This window comes from Pelobates fuscus, chromosome 2 (genome assembly GCF_036172605.1).
Source record: "Pelobates fuscus isolate aPelFus1 chromosome 2, aPelFus1.pri, whole genome shotgun sequence".
NCBI lineage: Eukaryota > Metazoa > Chordata > Amphibia > Anura > Pelobatidae > Pelobates > Pelobates fuscus.
This window is the reverse complement of record NC_086318.1, coordinates 355,304,158-355,322,573: the sequence shown is the minus strand read 5'-3', so window position 1 is coordinate 355,322,573 and position 18,416 is coordinate 355,304,158. Positions and strand designations below refer to the sequence as shown.

The 18,416-nt window shown below is 43.9% G+C and overlaps 19 non-coding genes across 19 annotated transcripts; all 19 read left to right on the top strand.

The window, feature by feature from the left end:
- The first annotated feature begins 310 nt into the window (after nucleotides 1–310).
- Nucleotides 311–477, top strand: LOC134590770 (U1 spliceosomal RNA). Its single transcript, XR_010087645.1, has one exon. It is a non-coding gene; the product is annotated as a U1 spliceosomal RNA (small nuclear RNA).
- Nucleotides 478–1,376: 899 nt separating this feature from the next.
- On the top strand, nucleotides 1,377–1,517 carry LOC134592967 (U4 spliceosomal RNA). Its single transcript, XR_010089517.1, has one exon. It is a non-coding gene; the product is annotated as a U4 spliceosomal RNA (small nuclear RNA).
- Nucleotides 1,518–1,998: 481 nt separating this feature from the next.
- Nucleotides 1,999–2,165, top strand: LOC134591052 (U1 spliceosomal RNA). The gene has a single exon (XR_010087887.1). It is a non-coding gene; the product is annotated as a U1 spliceosomal RNA (small nuclear RNA).
- An 899-nt stretch (nucleotides 2,166–3,064) lies between these two features.
- On the top strand, nucleotides 3,065–3,205 carry LOC134592554 (U4 spliceosomal RNA). The gene has a single exon (XR_010089165.1). It is a non-coding gene; the product is annotated as a U4 spliceosomal RNA (small nuclear RNA).
- A 478-nt stretch (nucleotides 3,206–3,683) lies between these two features.
- Nucleotides 3,684–3,850, top strand: LOC134591221 (U1 spliceosomal RNA). The gene has a single exon (XR_010088029.1). It is a non-coding gene; the product is annotated as a U1 spliceosomal RNA (small nuclear RNA).
- A 2,939-nt stretch (nucleotides 3,851–6,789) lies between these two features.
- On the top strand, nucleotides 6,790–6,930 carry LOC134591971 (U4 spliceosomal RNA). The gene has a single exon (XR_010088664.1). It is a non-coding gene; the product is annotated as a U4 spliceosomal RNA (small nuclear RNA).
- Nucleotides 6,931–7,408: 478 nt separating this feature from the next.
- Nucleotides 7,409–7,575, top strand: LOC134590519 (U1 spliceosomal RNA). The gene has a single exon (XR_010087429.1). It is a non-coding gene; the product is annotated as a U1 spliceosomal RNA (small nuclear RNA).
- Nucleotides 7,576–8,474: 899 nt separating this feature from the next.
- LOC134592553 (U4 spliceosomal RNA) lies at nucleotides 8,475–8,615 on the top strand. The gene has a single exon (XR_010089164.1). It is a non-coding gene; the product is annotated as a U4 spliceosomal RNA (small nuclear RNA).
- A 478-nt stretch (nucleotides 8,616–9,093) lies between these two features.
- LOC134590299 (U1 spliceosomal RNA) lies at nucleotides 9,094–9,260 on the top strand. Its single transcript, XR_010087243.1, has one exon. It is a non-coding gene; the product is annotated as a U1 spliceosomal RNA (small nuclear RNA).
- Nucleotides 9,261–10,159: 899 nt separating this feature from the next.
- Nucleotides 10,160–10,300, top strand: LOC134592552 (U4 spliceosomal RNA). The gene has a single exon (XR_010089163.1). It is a non-coding gene; the product is annotated as a U4 spliceosomal RNA (small nuclear RNA).
- Nucleotides 10,301–10,778: 478 nt separating this feature from the next.
- On the top strand, nucleotides 10,779–10,945 carry LOC134590310 (U1 spliceosomal RNA). The gene has a single exon (XR_010087253.1). It is a non-coding gene; the product is annotated as a U1 spliceosomal RNA (small nuclear RNA).
- An 899-nt stretch (nucleotides 10,946–11,844) lies between these two features.
- Nucleotides 11,845–11,985, top strand: LOC134592551 (U4 spliceosomal RNA). The gene has a single exon (XR_010089162.1). It is a non-coding gene; the product is annotated as a U4 spliceosomal RNA (small nuclear RNA).
- A 478-nt stretch (nucleotides 11,986–12,463) lies between these two features.
- On the top strand, nucleotides 12,464–12,630 carry LOC134590287 (U1 spliceosomal RNA). Its single transcript, XR_010087233.1, has one exon. It is a non-coding gene; the product is annotated as a U1 spliceosomal RNA (small nuclear RNA).
- An 899-nt stretch (nucleotides 12,631–13,529) lies between these two features.
- On the top strand, nucleotides 13,530–13,670 carry LOC134592966 (U4 spliceosomal RNA). Its single transcript, XR_010089516.1, has one exon. It is a non-coding gene; the product is annotated as a U4 spliceosomal RNA (small nuclear RNA).
- A 478-nt stretch (nucleotides 13,671–14,148) lies between these two features.
- Nucleotides 14,149–14,315, top strand: LOC134590517 (U1 spliceosomal RNA). Its single transcript, XR_010087428.1, has one exon. It is a non-coding gene; the product is annotated as a U1 spliceosomal RNA (small nuclear RNA).
- Nucleotides 14,316–15,214: 899 nt separating this feature from the next.
- Nucleotides 15,215–15,355, top strand: LOC134592550 (U4 spliceosomal RNA). The gene has a single exon (XR_010089161.1). It is a non-coding gene; the product is annotated as a U4 spliceosomal RNA (small nuclear RNA).
- A 471-nt stretch (nucleotides 15,356–15,826) lies between these two features.
- LOC134590298 (U1 spliceosomal RNA) lies at nucleotides 15,827–15,993 on the top strand. Its single transcript, XR_010087242.1, has one exon. It is a non-coding gene; the product is annotated as a U1 spliceosomal RNA (small nuclear RNA).
- Nucleotides 15,994–16,892: 899 nt separating this feature from the next.
- On the top strand, nucleotides 16,893–17,033 carry LOC134592965 (U4 spliceosomal RNA). The gene has a single exon (XR_010089515.1). It is a non-coding gene; the product is annotated as a U4 spliceosomal RNA (small nuclear RNA).
- Nucleotides 17,034–17,503: 470 nt separating this feature from the next.
- Nucleotides 17,504–17,670, top strand: LOC134591477 (U1 spliceosomal RNA). The gene has a single exon (XR_010088251.1). It is a non-coding gene; the product is annotated as a U1 spliceosomal RNA (small nuclear RNA).
- The last annotated feature ends 746 nt before the right edge of the window (nucleotides 17,671–18,416 follow it).

Sequence of the window (18,416 nt, the reverse complement as noted above, 5' to 3'; positions counted from 1 at the left end):
ATTCTCACTACATGCTACGAATTCCCATCCTTCGGCTCATTGGCCTAGCATTTGCCTTTATGCAAATTGCTCCTTCGCACCCTGAATCCAGCTCAATTATTCACACCTAACCACCTGAAGGCACTAAAATTACTGGTAGCTAAGGAAAACAACGATCAGCCACGAGGTTTGGTAATCTTTTGTAGCCTTCTATCATTTGGATTATTTATTTGCTCTTCTTTTTTTTTTTTTTTAACTTGCTTTATTATTTCACCACAGCCTAAAGGAAAGGCTTCCCAGCGGGCGTGCCTTTGAATGTACCCGTCATGTCATACTTACCTGGCAGGGGAGCAATAGCCATGATCCCTAAGGTGGCTCTCCCAGAGTGAGGCTGGTTCATTGCACTCCGTACCAGTTGACCTCTGTGATTTCCTCAAATGTGGGAAACTCGACTGCATAATTTATGGCAGTGGGGGACTGCGTTCGCGCTTTCCCCTGTGTTTGCTTGTTTGACAAAAATAGAGAACTTTACCAATTCTGATGAAGGATAATTTCAGCCACGGCACCCGTCTTCTTTGGCTCTTACTTTCCACATCAAGCAGGCAGCGACAATCATTTCCTAGGCTTGATCATTTTTATTATCTATGTTTTCTGGAGACCAGTTTTAAGCCAGAATTTCACTTTTTATTTTAACTTTTCAGCTTTTTTTTCATCATTTTTTTATCCTGACTTCTTTTGATTTATTGTATGCTTCAATGCAATGGAAGAAATAAAGAATTGGAGACCTATATTACGTCTTCCAACAGAACGTAACGTTTGATTGAATTTCTGGGAAAAAAAGATTTTCTGGATCAAGGCAGTGAATTGCCGCTTGAGACAATCAGACCAAACCTTAGGAATAGCTGGGTGGTCGCTAGCACTTACTAATGAACACCATGGAATTTTGAAAAAGCCACCACAAATGTTCTTTCAGCCCTGTTGAGTGTGGATGAAGAGAAGACAGGTGCTAGGCAAGGGTCATTCCTATCGATGGAGTCATGAAATGTGTGACTTTGGGGACGAACGTAGACCAGCGGATTGTGTACTCTGCCTAATGGCTGCTGTAGTAGAATCTTGGCAAAACTGTTTCCAAAGAGAGAAAAAAAATTGTACAAGGTTTGCTGCAAGATATGGTTGCCCTCACTCTCTGTTATAGGTTTGGAACCATTCCAAGATGCCATATAAGAAGACCGAGGAATTTGTTGGGGTTTAAGCTTCCCTGTAGGAGGAAGCGGGCCTAATTAGAATATTGCCTCCCACAATCCTTTGCAATGGCTTATGGTCATGAACTTTTTCTCACCGCTGTCTTAAAGTGTCCTTACGTGGTAGCTCTTAAAAGCTGGCCCACTTGAACAGTTAACTTTGCGCAGTGGCAGTATCGTAGCCCATGAGGTCAATCCGAGGCGTGATTATTGCTAATTGAAAACTTTACCCAATACCCCGCCATGATGACTTGAAATACAGTCAGCATTGGCAATTTTTGACAGGCTCTAAGGAGACTGAAAGATTGGTTTAAAAAAAGTTTATGGCGCCCCATGTCTAGGGCGTGTCTTACGTGACTCCTGTTTCTTCCTGAGCTCTGTTGCACCATTCCTTCCGCTGGCTTCCTTGCATTTCCCTTTTACCTTTCTCTCCCACTGAATCCCCTTGTTTCCGGCAGCACACTATTCTCACTACATGCTACGAATTCCCATCCTTCGGCTCATTGGCCTAGCATTTGCCTTTATGCAAATTGCTCCTTCGCACCCTGAATCCAGCTCAATTATTCACACCTAACCACCTGAAGGCACTAAAATTACTGGTAGCTAAGGAAAACAACGATCAGCCACGAGGTTTGGTAATCTTTTGTAGCCTTCTATCATTTGGATTATTTATTTGCTCTTCTTTTTTTTTTTTTTTTTTTAACTTGCTTTATTATTTCACCACAGCCTAAAGGAAAGGCTTCCCAGCGGGCGTGCCTTTGAATGTACCCATCATGTCATACTTACCTGGCAGGGGAGCAATAGCCATGATCCCTAAGGTGGCTCTCCCAGAGTGAGGCTGGTTCATTGCACTCCGTACCAGTTGACCTCTGCGATTTCCTCAAATGTGGGAAACTCGACTGCATAATTTATGGCAGTGTGGGACTGCGTTCGCGCTTTCCCCTGTGTTTGCTTGTTTGACAAAAATAGAGAACTTCACCAATTCTGATGAAGGATAATTTCAGCCACGGCACCCGTCTTCTTTGGCTCTTACTTTCCACATCAAGCAGGCAGCGACAATCATTTCCTAGGCTTGATCATTTTTATTATCTATGTTTTCTGGAGACCAGTTTTAAGACAGAATTTCACTTTTTATTTTAACTTTTCAGCTTTTTTTTCATCATTTTTTTATCCTGACTTCTTTTGATTTATTGTATGCTTCAATGCAATGGAAGAAATAAAGAATTGGAGACCTATATTACGTCTTCCAACAGAACGTAACGTTTGATTGAATTTCTGGGAAAAAAAGATTTTCTGGATCAAGGCAGTGAATTGCCGCTTGAGACAATCAGACCAAACCTTAGGAATAGCTGGGTGGTCGCTAGCACTTACTAATGAACACCATGGAATTTTGAAAAAGCCACCACAAATGTTCTTTCAGCCCTGTTGAGTGTGGATGAAGAGAAGACAGGTGCTAGGCAAGGGTCATTCCTATCGATGGAGTCATGAAATGTGTGACTTTGGGGACGAACGTAGACCAGCGGATTGTGTACTCTGCCTAATGGCTGCTGTAGTAGAATCTTGGCAAAACTGTTTCCAAAGAGAGAAAAAAAATTGTACAAGGTTTGCTGCAAGATATGGTTGCCCTCACTCTCTGTTATAGGTTTGGAACCATTCCAAGATGCCATATAAGAAGACCGAGGAATTTGTTGGGGTTTAAGCTTCCCTGTAGGAGGAAGCGGGCCTAATTAGAATATTGCCTCCCACAATCCTTTGCAATGGCTTATGGTCATGAACTTTTTCTCACCGCTGTCTTAAAGTGTCCTTACGTGGTAGCTCTTAAAAGCTGGCCCACTTGAACAGCTAGCTTTGCGCAGTGGCAGTATCGTAGCCCATGAGGTCAATCCGAGGCGTGATTATTGCTAATTGAAAACTTTACCCAATACCCCGCCATGATGACTTGAAATACAGTCAGCATTGGCAATTTTTGACAGGCTCTAAGGAGACTGAAAGATTGGTTTAATAAAAGTTTAAGGCGCCCCATGTCTAGGGCGTGTCTTACGTGACTCCCGTTTCTTCCTGAGCTCTGTTGCACCATTCCTTCCGCTGGCTTCCTTGCATTTCCCTTTTACCTTTCTCTCCCACTGAATCCACTTGTTTCCGGCAGCACACTATTCTCACTACATGCTACGAATTCCCATCCTTCGGCTCATTGGCCTAGCATTTGCCTTTATGCAAATTGCTCCTTCGCACCCTGAATCCAGCTCAATTATTCACACCTAACCACCTGAAGGCACTAAAATTACTGGTAGCTAAGGAAAACAACGATCAGCCACGAGGTTTGGTAATCTTTTGTAGCCTTCTATCATTTGGATTATTTATTTGCTCTTCTTTTTTTTTTTTTTTTAACTTGCTTTATTATTTCACCACAGCCTAAAGGAAAGGCTTCCCAGCGGGCGTGCCTTTGAATGTACCCGTCATGTCATACTTACCTGGCAGGGGAGCAATAGCCATGATCCCTAAGGTGGCTCTCCCAGAGTGAGGCTGGTTCATTGCACTCCGTACCAGTTGACCTCTGCGATTTCCTCAAATGTGGGAAACTCGACTGCATAATTTATGGCAGTGGGGGACTGCGTTCGCGATTTCCCCTGTGTTTGCTTGTTTGACAAAAATAGAGAACTTCACCAATTCTGATGAAGGATAATTTCAGCCACGGCACCCATCTTCTTTGGCTCTTACTTTCCACATCAAGCAGGCAGCGACAATCATTTCCTAGGCTTGATCATTTTTATTATCTATGTTTTCTGGAGACCAGTTTTAAGCCAGAATTTCACTTTTTATTTTAACTTTTCAGCTTTTTTTTCATCATTTTTTTATCCTGACTTCTTTTGATTTATTGTATGCTTCAATGCAATGGAAGAAATAAAGAATTGGAGACCTATATTACGTCTTCCAACAGAACGTAACGTTTGATTGAATTTCTGGGAAAAAAAGATTTTCTGGATCAAGGCAGTGAATTGCCGCTTGAGACAATCAGACCAAACCTTAGGAATAGCTGGGTGGTCGCTAGCACTTACTAATGAACACCATGGAATTTTGAAAAAGCCACCACAAATGTTCTTTCAGCCCTGTTGAGTGTGGATGAAGAGAAGACAGGTGCTAGGCAAGGGTCATTCCTATCGATGGAGTCATGAAATGTGTGACTTTGGGGACGAACGTAGACCAGCGGATTGTGTACTCTGCCTAATGGCTGCTGTAGTAGAATCTTGGCAAAACTGTTTCCAAAGAGAGAAAAAAAATTGTACAAGGTTTGCTGCAAGATATGGTTGCCCTCACTCTCTGTTATAGGTTTGGAACCATTCCAAGATGCCATATAAGAAGACCGAGGAATTTGTTGGGGTTTAAGCTTCCCTGTAGGAGGAAGCGGTTCTAATTAGAATATTGCCTCCCACAATCCTTTGCAATGGCTTATGGTCATGAACTTTTTCTCACCGCTGTCTTAAAGTGTCCTTACGTGGTAGCTCTTAAAAGCTGGCCCACTTGGGGGGCGGGGCTTACCGGCGGAGCGAGACGGACGCCATTTCTAGCAGCTCTGGGCGACTCAAACTGAATCCGTCAAACATCACCGAAACTACATGCCATCCACGCAAATAAATACTTGCATTGCCCGGGGGAGATCATTCTGCATCGCCCGATGCCATTTAAGTACAATCCGAGGCAGGCAAAGCCCAAAACGAAAATCCGGGCCTACTACACGCCAAACTACCGCGGCCTGGAGTACTTGTGGGGCGGAGAGAGCCTGGGAGACCCAAGCAACGATCATCCACAGGACCCTGACCAATCCCATGAGGAGATGGGGCGCAGATCACAAAGACCACACCAAGGTACTGCCACAGCACAGCCTGATATAGGGGCACTGCTACAGAAACAAACCCCAGCCAAAATGGCGCCCGACCAGGGCTCAGACCCCCCACAGGCAGACACCTCACCTGCACAAACCACTCAGGGGGACACTCAGAGAACCCCACAGCCCATACAGATCACAACCCCTAAACCCATACCCCCACAGGGAACAGCAGACCCAGCCACCAAGCAGGACCTGCAGCAGATGCAAACTATGCTGCAGGATATACAACGCCTGCTGGCAGCAGACCTACCTGCGCTCAAAATTAGCATGCAACAGATCACAGAAAAAGTGACAACCACTGAAAACCAAGTCAAAACAATACAGGGAGAAATCTCTACGCTACAAGACTCGTTCCACCAACTACAACACGACCAGCAACACTTAGCAATACAAGTGGCGGCGCAGGAGGATAAAAACCGGCGCAACCACATCAAAATTAGAGGCATCCCGGCATCAGTGAGCAAAGAGGATCTACCGCATTACGTGAGGCGACTCACACAATCATTACTCCCTACTGCAGTAACAAAGAAACTCGCCTTTGCAGGGATTTACCGCCTACCCACGCCTCCCAGAGCCGCAGCAACGCTAGCCGGAGACGTCATCGTCCGTTGCATCCTACCCCAAGACAAGGGGCACATCATGAGCGCAATCAGGGGTAAGACCCCGCTTGACTTCGAGGAAGCCCAATTAACTTTTTATCAGGACTTATCCAAGGCCACCCTCCAGTGGAGAAAGTCGCTGACAGAACTAACCGGCCACCTACGCACAGCGGGGATACCATATAGATGGGGAAGCCCTCGCTCCTTGCTCATCACCCACCAGGGGACCACCCATAAACTCACCTCAGGGACTGAGGCCCCTACACTGCTTGCAAAATTGGGCCTACAAAACTTGCCCAACCCGGGCACTCCCCACGTCTGGAATCCAGATGTCTCGGAAACGTTTGTGCCAAGAGGGCAGAGAATGGACACGCAAGCCACCTGACGGACAGGGGGAGAGAGGTCTCTTACCCATGCCCGCTCAACGGCAATACCCATATGCCTTGCCTAACACAACCTGTATTCTCCCCACCTTCCCCGCAATACAATGCTGAAGTTTACGTTACTACCCGTTTACCGCAAGTTAGAGGAGATAGCCGGTGACGCTGGCGCGATGCCTCATTACCAGACCACAAGCCATAGCCTAAGCCAAAACCTACCCCCCCCCCCCCGACAGCCCCTAGGTTAGGGCCACCACCTCTCACGAGTGGTCTCCAGTGGAACTAGACGACCAGGCCACTTCAGAAAGTAGAAATGAGCACCTGTACCACTCACCAGACTACCTGACCGACAAAACGACACCCAGTGCACCCACATGGGCCCTAGCACCACTACGCACCTCCACGCAACTACTTTCTAACACTTATAGGGTCACGCCTCCGACACTGACCCATGACCTAGGTACCGCACCCGCAGACGAATTGCACGACTAAACCCCTATACGACCCCAACCTCGACCTAGGATCTTACGCATGTTATACTAAACAAAAAAAAAATTGTGCTAAAACTTATCAAATGCATTATTTAACCAATGTTAAAGCCTGTTACCCTCTCAAACGATGCATATGTTGCACCATGTATAAGTCTTGTGCACGCAAAAATAAAGAATTTAAAAAAAAAAAAAAGCTGGCCCACTTGAACAGTTAACTTTGCGCAGGGGCAGTATCGTAGCCCATGAGGTCAATCCGAGGCGTGATTATTGCTAATTGAAAACTTTACCCAATACCCCGCCATGATGACTTGAAATACAGTCAGCATTGGCAATTTTTGACAGGCTCTAAGGAGACTGAAAGATTGGTTTAAAAAAAGTTTATGGCGCCCCATGTCTAGGGCGTGTCTTACGTGACTCCCGTTTCTTCCTGAGCTCTGTTGCACCATTCCTTCCGCTGGCTTCCTTGCATTTCCCTTTTACCTTTCTCTCCCACTGAATCCACTTGTTTCCGGCAGCACACTATTCTCACTACATGCTACGAATTCCCATCCTTCGGCTCATTGGCCTAGCATTTGCCTTTATGCAAATTGCTCCTTCGCACCCTGAATCCAGCTCAATTATTCACACCTAACCACCTGAAGGCACTAAAATTACTGGTAGCTAAGGAAAACAACGATCAGCCACGAGGTTTGGTAATCTTTTGTAGCCTTCTATCATTTGGATTATTTATTTGCTCTTCTTTTTTTTTTTTTTTTAACTTGCTTTATTATTTCACCACAGCCTAAAGGAAAGGCTTCCCAGCGGGCGTGTCTTTGAATGTACCCGTCATGTCATACTTACCTGGCAGGGGAGCAATAGCCATGATCCCTAAGGTGGCTCTCCCAGAGTGAGGCTGGTTCATTGCACTCCGTACCAGTTGACCTCTGTGATTTCCTCAAATGTGGGAAACTCGACTGCATAATTTATGGTAGTGGGGGACTGCGTTCGCGCTTTCCCCTGTGTTTGCTTGTTTGACAAAAATAGAGAACTTCACCAATTCTGACGAAGGATAATTTCAGCCACGGCACCCGTCTTCTTTGGCTCTTACTTTCCACATCAAGCAGGCAGCGACAATCATTTCCTAGGCTTGATCATTTTTATTATCTATGTTTTCTGGAGACCAGTTTTAAGCCAGAATTTCACTTTTTATTTTAACTTTTCAGCTTTTTTTTCATCATTTTTTTATCCTGACTTCTTTTGATTTATTGTATGCCTCAATGCAATGGAAGAAATAAAGAATTGGAGACCTATATTACGTCTTCCAACAGAACGTAACGTTTGATTGAATTTCTGGGAAAAAAAGATTTTCTGGATCAAGGCAGTGAATTGCCGCTTGAGACAATCAGACCAAACCTTAGGAATAGCTGGGTGGTCGCTAGCACTTACTAATGAACACCATGGAATTTTGAAAAAGCCACCACAAATGTTCTTTCAGCCCTGTTGAGTGTGGATGAAGAGAAGACAGGTGCTAGGCAAGGGTCATTCCTATCGATGGAGTCATGAAATGTGTGACTTTGGGGACGAACGTAGACCAGCGGATTGTGTACTCTGCCTAATGGCTGCTGTAGTAGAATCTTGGCAAAACTGTTTCCAAAGAGAGAAAAAAAATTGTACAAGGTTTGCTGCAAGATATGGTTGCCCTCACTCTCTGTTATAGGTTTGGAACCATTCCAAGATGCCATATAATAAGACCGAGGAATTTGTTGGGGTTTAAGCTTCCCTGTAGGAGGAAGCAGGCCTAATTAGAATATTGCCTCCCACAATCCTTTGCAATGGCTTATGGTCATGAACTTTTTCTCACCGCTGTCTTAAAGTGTCCTTACGTGGTAGCTCTTAAAAGCTGGCCCACTTGAACAGCTAGCTTTGCGCAGTGGCAGTATCGTAGCCCATGAGGTCAATCCGAGGCGTGATTATTGCTAATTGAAAACTTTACCCAATACCCCGCCATGATGACTTGAAATACAGTCAGCATTGGCAATTTTTGACAGGCTCTAAGGAGACTGAAAGATTGGTTTAAAAAAAGTTTATGGCGCCCCATGTCTAGGGCGTGTCTTACGTGACTCCCATTTCTTCCTGAGCTCTGTTGCACCATTCCTTCCGCTGGCTTCCTTGCATTTCCCTTTTACCTTTCTCTCCCACTGAATCCACTTGTTTCCGGCAGCACACTATTCTCACTACATGCTACGAATTCCCATCCTTCGGCTCATTGGCCTAGCATTTGCCTTTATGCAAATTGCTCCTTCGCACCCTGAATCCAGCTCAATTATTCACACCTAACCACCTGAAGGCACTAAAATTACTGGTAGCTAAGGAAAACAACGATCAGCCACGAGGTTTGGTAATCTTTTGTAGCCTTCTATCATTTGGATTATTTATTTGCTCTTCTTTTTTTTTTTTTTTTAACTTGCTTTATTATTTCACCACAGCCTAAAGGAAAGGCTTCCCAGCGGGCGTGCCTTTGAATGTACCCATCATGTCATACTTACCTGGCAGGGGAGCAATAGCCATGATCCCTAAGGTGGCTCTCCCAGAGTGAGGCTGGTTCATTGCACTCCGTACCAGTTGACCTCTGCGATTTCCTCAAATGTGGGAAACTCGACTGCATAATTTATGGCAGTGGGGGACTGCGTTCGCGCTTTCCCCTGTGTTTGCTTGTTTGACAAAAATAGAGAACTTCACCAATTCTGATGAAGGATAATTTCAGCCACGGCACCCGTCTTCTTTGGCTCTTACTTTCCACATCAAGCAGGCAGCGACAATCATTTCCTAGGCTTGATCATTTTTATTATCTATGTTTTCTGGAGACCAGTTTTAAGCCAGAATTTCACTTTTTATTTTAACTTTTCAGCTTTTTTTTCATCATTTTTTTATCCTGACTTCTTTTGATTTATTGTATGCTTCAATGCAATGGAAGAAATAAAGAATTGGAGACCTATATTACGTCTTCCAACAGAACGTAACGTTTGATTGAATTTCTGGGAAAAAAAGATTTTCTGGATCAAGGCAGTGAATTGCCACTTGAGACAATCAGACCAAACCTTAGGAATAGCTGGGTGGTCGCTAGCACTTACTAATGAACACCATGGAATTTTGAAAAAGCCACCACAAATGTTCTTTCAGCCCTGTTGAGTGTGGATGAAGAGAAGACAGGTGCTAGGCAAGGGTCATTCCTATCGATGGAGTCATGAAATGTGTGACTTTGGGGACGAACGTAGACCAGCGGATTGTGTACTCTGCCTAATGGCTGCTGTAGTAGAATCTTGGCAAAACTGTTTCCAAAGAGAGAAAAAAAATTGTACAAGGTTTGCTGCAAGATATGGTTGCCCTCACTCTCTGTTATAGGTTTGGAACCATTCCAAGATGCCATATAAGAAGACCGAGGAATTTGTTGGGGTTTAAGCTTCCCTGTAGGAGGAAGCGGGCCTAATTAGAATATTGCCTCCCACAATCCTTTGCAATGGCTTATGGTCATGAACTTTTTCTCACCGCTGTCTTAAAGTGTCCTTACGTGGTAGCTCTTAAAAGCTGGCCCACTTGAACAGCTAGCTTTGCGCAGTGGCAGTATCGTAGCCCATGAGGTCAATCCGAGGCGTGATTATTGCTAATTGAAAACTTTACCCAATACCCCGCCATGATGACTTGAAATACAGTCAGCATTGGCAATTTTTGACAGGCTCTAAGGAGACTGAAAGATTGGTTTAATAAAAGTTTAAGGCGCCCCATGTCTAGGGCGTGTCTTACGTGACTCCCGTTTCTTCCTGAGCTCTGTTGCACCATTCCTTCCGCTGGCTTCCTTGCATTTCCCTTTTACCTTTCTCTCCCACTGAATCCACTTGTTTCCGGCAGCACACTATTCTCACTACATGCTACGAATTCCCATCCTTCGGCTCATTGGCCTAGCATTTGCCTTTATGCAAATTGCTCCTTCGCACCCTGAATCCAGCTCAATTATTCACACCTAACCACCTGAAGGCACTAAAATTACTGGTAGCTAAGGAAAACAACGATCAGCCACGAGGTTTGGTAATCTTTTGTAGCCTTCTATCATTTGGATTATTTATTTGCTCTTCTTTTTTTTTTTTTTTTAACTTGCTTTATTATTTCACCACAGCCTAAAGGAAAGGCTTCCCAGCGGGCGTGCCTTTGAATGTACCCATCATGTCATACTTACCTGGCAGGGGAGCAATAGCCATGATCCCTAAGGTGGCTCTCCCAGAGTGAGGCTGGTTCATTGCACTCCGTACCAGTTGACCTCTGCGATTTTCTCAAATGTGGGAAACTCGACTGCATAATTTATGGCAGTGGGGGACTGCGTTCGCGCTTTCCCCTGTGTTTGCTTGTTTGACAAAAATAGAGAACTTCACCAATTCTGATGAAGGATAATTTCAGCCACGGCACCCGTCTTCTTTGGCTCTTACTTTCCACATCAAGCAGGCAGCGACAATCATTTCCTAGGCTTGATCATTTTTATTATCTATGTTTTCTGGAGACCAGTTTTAAGCCAGAATTTCACTTTTTATTTTAACTTTTCAGCTTTTTTTTCATCATTTTTTTATCCTGACTTCTTTTGATTTATTGTATGCTTCAATGCAATGGAAGAAATAAAGAATTGGAGACCTATATTACGTCTTCCAACAGAACGTAACGTTTGATTGAATTTCTGGGAAAAAAAGATTTTCTGGATCAAGGCAGTGAATTGCCACTTGAGACAATCAGACCAAACCTTAGGAATAGCTGGGTGGTCGCTAGCACTTACTAATGAACACCATGGAATTTTGAAAAAGCCACCACAAATGTTCTTTCAGCCCTGTTGAGTGTGGATGAAGAGAAGACAGGTGCTAGGCAAGGGTCATTCCTATCGATGGAGTCATGAAATGTGTGACTTTGGGGACGAACGTAGACCAGCGGATTGTGTACTCTGCCTAATGGCTGCTGTAGTAGAATCTTGGCAAAACTGTTTCCAAAGAGAGAAAAAAAATTGTACAAGGTTTGCTGCAAGATATGGTTGCCCTCACTCTCTGTTATAGGTTTGGAACCATTCCAAGATGCCATATAAGAAGACCGAGGAATTTGTTGGGGTTTAAGCTTCCCTGTAGGAGGAAGCGGGCCTAATTAGAATATTGCCTCCCACAATCCTTTGCAATGGCTTATGGTCATGAACTTTTTCTCACCGCTGTCTTAAAGTGTCCTTACGTGGTAGCTCTTAAAAGCTGGCCCACTTGAACAGCTAGCTTTGCGCAGTGGCAGTATCGTAGCCCATGAGGTCAATCCGAGGCGTGATTATTGCTAATTGAAAACTTTACCCAATACCCCGCCATGATGACTTGAAATACAGTCAGCATTGGCAATTTTTGACAGGCTCTAAGGAGACTGAAAGATTGGTTTAATAAAAGTTTAAGGCGCCCCATGTCTAGGGCGTGTCTTACGTGACTCCCGTTTCTTCCTGAGCTCTGTTGCACCATTCCTTCCGCTGGCTTCCTTGCATTTCCCTTTTACCTTTCTCTCCCACTGAATCCACTTGTTTCCGGCAGCACACTATTCTCACTACATGCTACGAATTCCCATCCTTCGGCTCATTGGCCTAGCATTTGCCTTTATGCAAATTGCTCCTTCGCACCCTGAATCCAGCTCAATTATTCACACCTAACCACCTGAAGGCACTAAAATTACTGGTAGCTAAGGAAAACAACGATCAGCCACGAGGTTTGGTAATCTTTTGTAGCCTTCTATCATTTGGATTATTTATTTGCTCTTCTTTTTTTTTTTTTTTTAACTTGCTTTATTATTTCACCACAGCCTAAAGGAAAGGCTTCCCAGCGGGCGTGCCTTTGAATGTACCCATCATGTCATACTTACCTGGCAGGGGAGCAGTAGCCATGATCCCTAAGGTGGCTCTCCCAGAGTGAGGCTGGTTCATTGCACTCCGTACCAGTTGACCTCTGCGATTTCCTCAAATGTGGGAAACTCGACTGCATAATTTATGGCAGTGGGGGACTGCGTTCGCGCTTTCCCCTGTGTTTGCTTGTTTGACAAAAATAGAGAACTTCACCAATTCTGATGAAGGATAATTTCAGCCACGGCACCCGTCTTCTTTGGCTCTTACTTTCCACATCAAGCAGGCAGCGACAATCATTTCCTAGGCTTGATCATTTTTATTATCTATGTTTTCTGGAGACCAGTTTTAAGCCAGAATTTCACTTTTTATTTTAACTTTTCAGCTTTTTTTTCATCATTTTTTTATCCTGACTTCTTTTGATTTATTGTATGCTTCAATGCAATGGAAGAAATAAAGAATTGGAGACCTATATTACGTCTTCCAACAGAACGTAACGTTTGATTGAATTTCTGGGAAAAAAAGATTTTCTGGATCAAGGCAGTGAATTGCCGCTTGAGACAATCAGACCAAACCTTAGGAATAGCTGGGTGGTCGCTAGCACTTACTAATGAACACCATGGAATTTTGAAAAAGCCACCACAAATGTTCTTTCAGCCCTGTTGAGTGTGGATGAAGAGAAGACAGGTGCTAGGCAAGGGTCATTCCTATCGATGGAGTCATGAAATGTGTGACTTTGGGGACGAACGTAGACCAGCGGATTGTGTACTCTGCCTAATGGCTGCTGTAGTAGAATCTTGGCAAAACTGTTTCCAAAGAGAGAAAAAAAATTGTACAAGGTTTGCTGCAAGATATGGTTGCCCTCACTCTCTGTTATAGGTTTGGAACCATTCCAAGATGCCATATAAGAAGACCGAGGAATTTGTTGGGGTTTAAGCTTCCCTGTAGGAGGAAGCGGGCCTAATTAGAATATTGCCTCCCACAATCCTTTGCAATGGCTTATGGTCATGAACTTTTTCTCACCGCTGTCTTAAAGTGTCCTTACGTGGTAGCTCTTAAAAGCTGGCCCACTTGAACAGTTAACTTTGCGCAGTGGCAGTATCGTAGCCCATGAGGTCAATCCGAGGCGTGATTATTGCTAATTGAAAACTTTACCCAATACCCCGCCATGATGACTTGAAATACAGTCAGCATTGGCAATTTTTGACAGGCTCTAAGGAGACTGAAAGATTGGTTTAAAAAAAGTTTATGGCGCCCCATGTCTAGGGCGTGTCTTACGTGACTCCCGTTTCTTCCTGAGCTCTGTTGCACCATTCCTTCCGCTGGCTTCCTTGCATTTCCCTTTTACCTTTCTCTCCCACTGAATCCACTTGTTTCCGGCAGCACACTATTCTCACTACATGCTACGAATTCCCATCCTTCGGCTCATTGGCCTAGCATTTGCCTTTATGCAAATTGCTCCTTCGCACCCTGAATCCAGCTCAATTATTCACACCTAACCACCTGAAGGCACTAAAATTACTGGTAGCTAAGGAAAACAATGATCAGCCACGAGGTTTGGTAATCTTTTGTAGCCTTCTATCATTTGGATTATTTATTTGCTCTTCTTTTTTTTTTTTTTTTAACTTGCTTTATTATTTCACCACAGCCTAAAGGAAAGGCTTCCCAGTGGGCGTGCCTTTGAATGTACCCGTCATGTCATACTTACCTGGCAGGGGAGCAATAGCCATGATCCCTAAGGTGGCTCTCCCAGAGTGAGGCTGGTTCATTGCACTCCGTACCAGTTGACCTCTGTGATTTCCTCAAATGTGGGAAACTCGACTGCATAATTTATGGTAGTGGGGGACTGCGTTCGCGCTTTCCCCTGTGTTTGCTTGTTTGACAAAAATAGAGAACTTCACCAATTCTGATGAAGGATAATTTCAGCCACGGCACCCGTCTTCTTTGGCTCTTACTTTCCACATCAAGCAGGCAGCGACAATCATTTCCTAGGCTTGATCATTTTTATTATCTATGTTTTTTGGAGACCAGTTTTAAGCCAGAATTTCACTTTTTATTTTAACTTTTCAGCTTTTTTTTCATCATTTTTTTATCCTGACTTCTTTTGATTTATTGTATGCTTCAATGCAATGGAAGAAATAAAGAATTGGAGACCTATATTACGTCTTCCAACAGAACGTAACGTTTGATTGAATTTCTGGGAAAAAAAGATTTTCTGGATCAAGGCAGTGAATTGCCGCTTGAGACAATCAGACCAAACCTTAGGAATAGCTGGGTGGTCGCTAGCACTTACTAATGAACACCATGGAATTTTGAAAAAGCCACCACAAATGTTCTTTCAGCCCTGTTGAGTGTGGATGAAGAGAAGACAGGTGCTAGGCAAGGGTCATTCCTATCGATGGAGTCATGAAATGTGTGACTTTGGGGACGAACGTAGACCAGCGGATTGTGTACTCTGCCTAATGGCTGCTGTAGTAGAATCTTGGCAAAACTGTTTCCAAAGAGAGAAAAAAAATTGTACAAGGTTTGCTGCAAGATATGGTTGCCCTCACTCTCTGTTATAGGTTTGGAACCATTCCAAGATGCCATATAAGAAGACCGAGGAATTTGTTGGGGTTTAAGCTTCCCTGTAGGAGGAAGCGGGCCTAATTAGAATATTGCCTCCCACAATCCTTTGCAATGGCTTATGGTCATGAACTTTTTCTCACCGCTGTCTTAAAGTGTCCTTACGTGGTAGCTCTTAAAAGCTGGCCCACTTGAACAGCTAGCTTTGCGCAGTGGCAGTATCGTAGCCCATGAGGTCAATCCGAGGCGTGATTATTGCTAATTGAAAACTTTACCCAATACCCCGCCATGATGACTTGAAATACAGTCAGCATTGGCAATTTTTGACAGGCTCTAAGGAGACTGAAAGATTGGTTTAATAAAAGTTTAAGGCGTCCCATGTCTAGGGCGTGTCTTACGTGACTCCCGTTTCTTCCTGAGCTGTGTTGCACCATTCCTTTCGCTGGCTTCTTAGCATTTCCCTTTTACCTTTCTCTCCCACTGAATTCACTTGTTTCCGGCAGCACACTATTCTCACTACATGCTACGAATTCCCATCCTTCGGCTCATTGGCCTAGCATTTGCCTTTATGCAAATTGCTCCTTCGCACCCTGAATCCAGCTCAATTATTCACACCTAACCACCTGAAGGCACTAAAATTACTGGTAGCTAAGGAAAACAACGATCAGCCACGAGGTTTGGTAATCTTTTGTAGCCTTCTATCATTTGGATTATTTATTTGCTTTTTTTTTTTTTTAACTTGCTTTATTATTTCACCACAGCCTAAAGGAAAGGCTTCCCAGCGGGCGTGCCTTTGAATGTACCCGTCATGTCATACTTACCTGGCAGGGGAGCAATAGCCATGATCCCTAAGGTGGCTCTCCCAGAGTGAGGCTGGTTCATTGCACTCCGTACCAGTTGACCTCTGCGATTTCCTCAAATGTGGGAAACTCGACTGCATAATTTATGGCAGTGGGGGACTGCGTTCGCGCTTTCCCCTGTGTTTGCTTGTTTGACAAAAATAGAGAACTTCACCAATTCTGATGAAGGATAATTTCAGCCACGGCACCCGTCTTCTTTGGCTCTTACTTTCCACGTCAAGCAGGCAGCAACAATCATTTCCTAGGCTTGATCATTTTTATTATCCATGTTTTCTGAAGACCAGTTTTAAGCCAGAATTTCACTTTTTATTTTAACTTTTCAGCTTTTTTTTCATCATTTTTTTATCCTGACTTCTTTTGATTTATTGTATGCTTCAATGCAATGGAAGAAATAAAGAATTGGAGACCTATATTACGTCTTCCAACAGAACGTAACGTTTGATTGAATTTCTGGGAAAAAAAGATTTTCTGGATCAAGGCAGTGAATTGCCGCTTGAGACAATCAGACCAAACCTTAGGAATAGCTGGGTGGTCGCTAGCACTTACTAATGAACACCATGGAATTTTGAAAAAGCCACCACAAATGTTCTTTCAGCCCTGTTGAGTGTGGATGAAGAGAAGACAGGTGCTAGGCAAGGGTCATTCCTATCGATGGAGTCATGAAATGTGTGACTTTGGGGACGAACGTAGACCAGCGGATTGTGTACTCTGCCTAATGGCTGCTGTAGTAGAATCTTGGCAAAACTGTTTCCAAAGAGAGAAAAAAAATTGTACAAGGTTTGCTGCAAGATATGGTTGCCCTCACTCTCTGTTATAGGTTTGGAACCATTCCAAGATGCCATATAAGAAGACCGAGGAATTTGTTGGGGTTTAAGCTTCCCTGTAGGAGGAAGCGGGCCTAATTAGAATATTGCCTCCCATAATCCTTTGCAATGGCTTATGGTCATGAACTTTTTCTCACCGCTGTCTTAAAGTGTCCTTACGTGGTAGCTCTTAAAAGCTGGCCCACTTGAACAGTTAACTTTGCGCAGTGGCAGTATCGTAGCCCATGAGGTCAATCCGAGGCGTGATTATTGCTAATTGAAAACTTTACCCAATACCCCGCCATGATGACTTGAAATACAGTCAGCATTGGCAATTTTTGACAGGCTCTAAGGAGACTGAAAGATTGGTTTAAAAAAAGTTTATGGCGCCCCATGTCTAGGGCGTGTCTTACGTGACTCCCGTTTCTTCCTGAGCTCTGTTGCACCATTCCTTCCGCTGGCTTCCTTGCATTTCCCTTTTACCTTTCTCTCCCACTGAATCCACTTGTTTCCGGCAGCACACTATTCTCACTACATGCTACGAATTCCCATCCTTCGGCTCATTGGCCTAACATTTGCCTTTATGCTAATTGCTCCTTCGCACCCTGAATCCAGCTCAATTATTCACACCTAACCACCTGAAGGCACTAAAATTACTGGTAGCTAAGGAAAACAACGATCAGCCACGAGGTTTGGTAATCTTTTGTAGCCTTCTATCATTTGGATTATTTATTTGCTCTTCTTTTTTTTAACTTGCTTTATTATTTCACCACAGCCTAAAGGAAAGGCTTCCCAGCAGGCGTGCCTTTGAATGTACCCGTCATGTCATACTTACCTGGAAGGGGAGCAATAGCCATGATCCCTAAGGTGGCTCTCCCAGAGTGAGGCTGGTTCATTGCACTCCGTACCAGTTGACCTCTGCGATTTCCTCAAATGTGGGAATCTCGACTGCATAATTTATGGTAGTGGGGGACTGTGTTCGCGCTTTCCCCTGTGTTTGCTTGTTTGACAAAAATAGAGAACTTCACCAATTCTGATGAAGGATAATTTCAGCCACGGCACCCGTCTTCTTTGGCTCTTACTTTCCACATCAAGCAGGCAGCGACAATCATTTCCTAGGCTTGATCATTTTTATTATCTATGTTTTCTGGAGACCAGTTTTAAGCCAGAATTTCACTTTTTATTTTAACTTTTCAGCTTTTTTTTCATCATTTTTTTATCCTGACTTCTTTTGATTTATTGTATGCTTCAATGCAATGGAAGAAATAAAGAATTGGAGACCTATATTACGTCTTCCAACAGAACGTAACGTTTGATTGAATTTCTGGGAAAAAAAGATTTTCTGGATCAAGGCAGTGAATTGCCGCTTGAGACAATCAGACCAAACCTTAGGAATAGCTGGGTGGTCGCTAGCACTTACTAATGAACACCATGGAATTTTGAAAAAGCCACCACAAATGTTCTTTCAGCCCTGTTGAGTGTGGATGAAGAGAAGACAGGTGCTAGGCAAGGGTCATTCCTATCGATGGAGTCATGAAATGTGTGACTTTGGGGACGAACGTAGACCAGCGGATTGTGTACTCTGCCTAATGGCTGCTGTAGTAGAATCTTGGCAAAACTGTTTCCAAAGAGAGAAAAAAAATTGTACAAGGTTTGCTGCAAGATATGGTTGCCCTCACTCTCTGTTATAGGTTTGGAACCATTCCAAGATGCCATATAAGAAGACCGAGGAATTTGTTG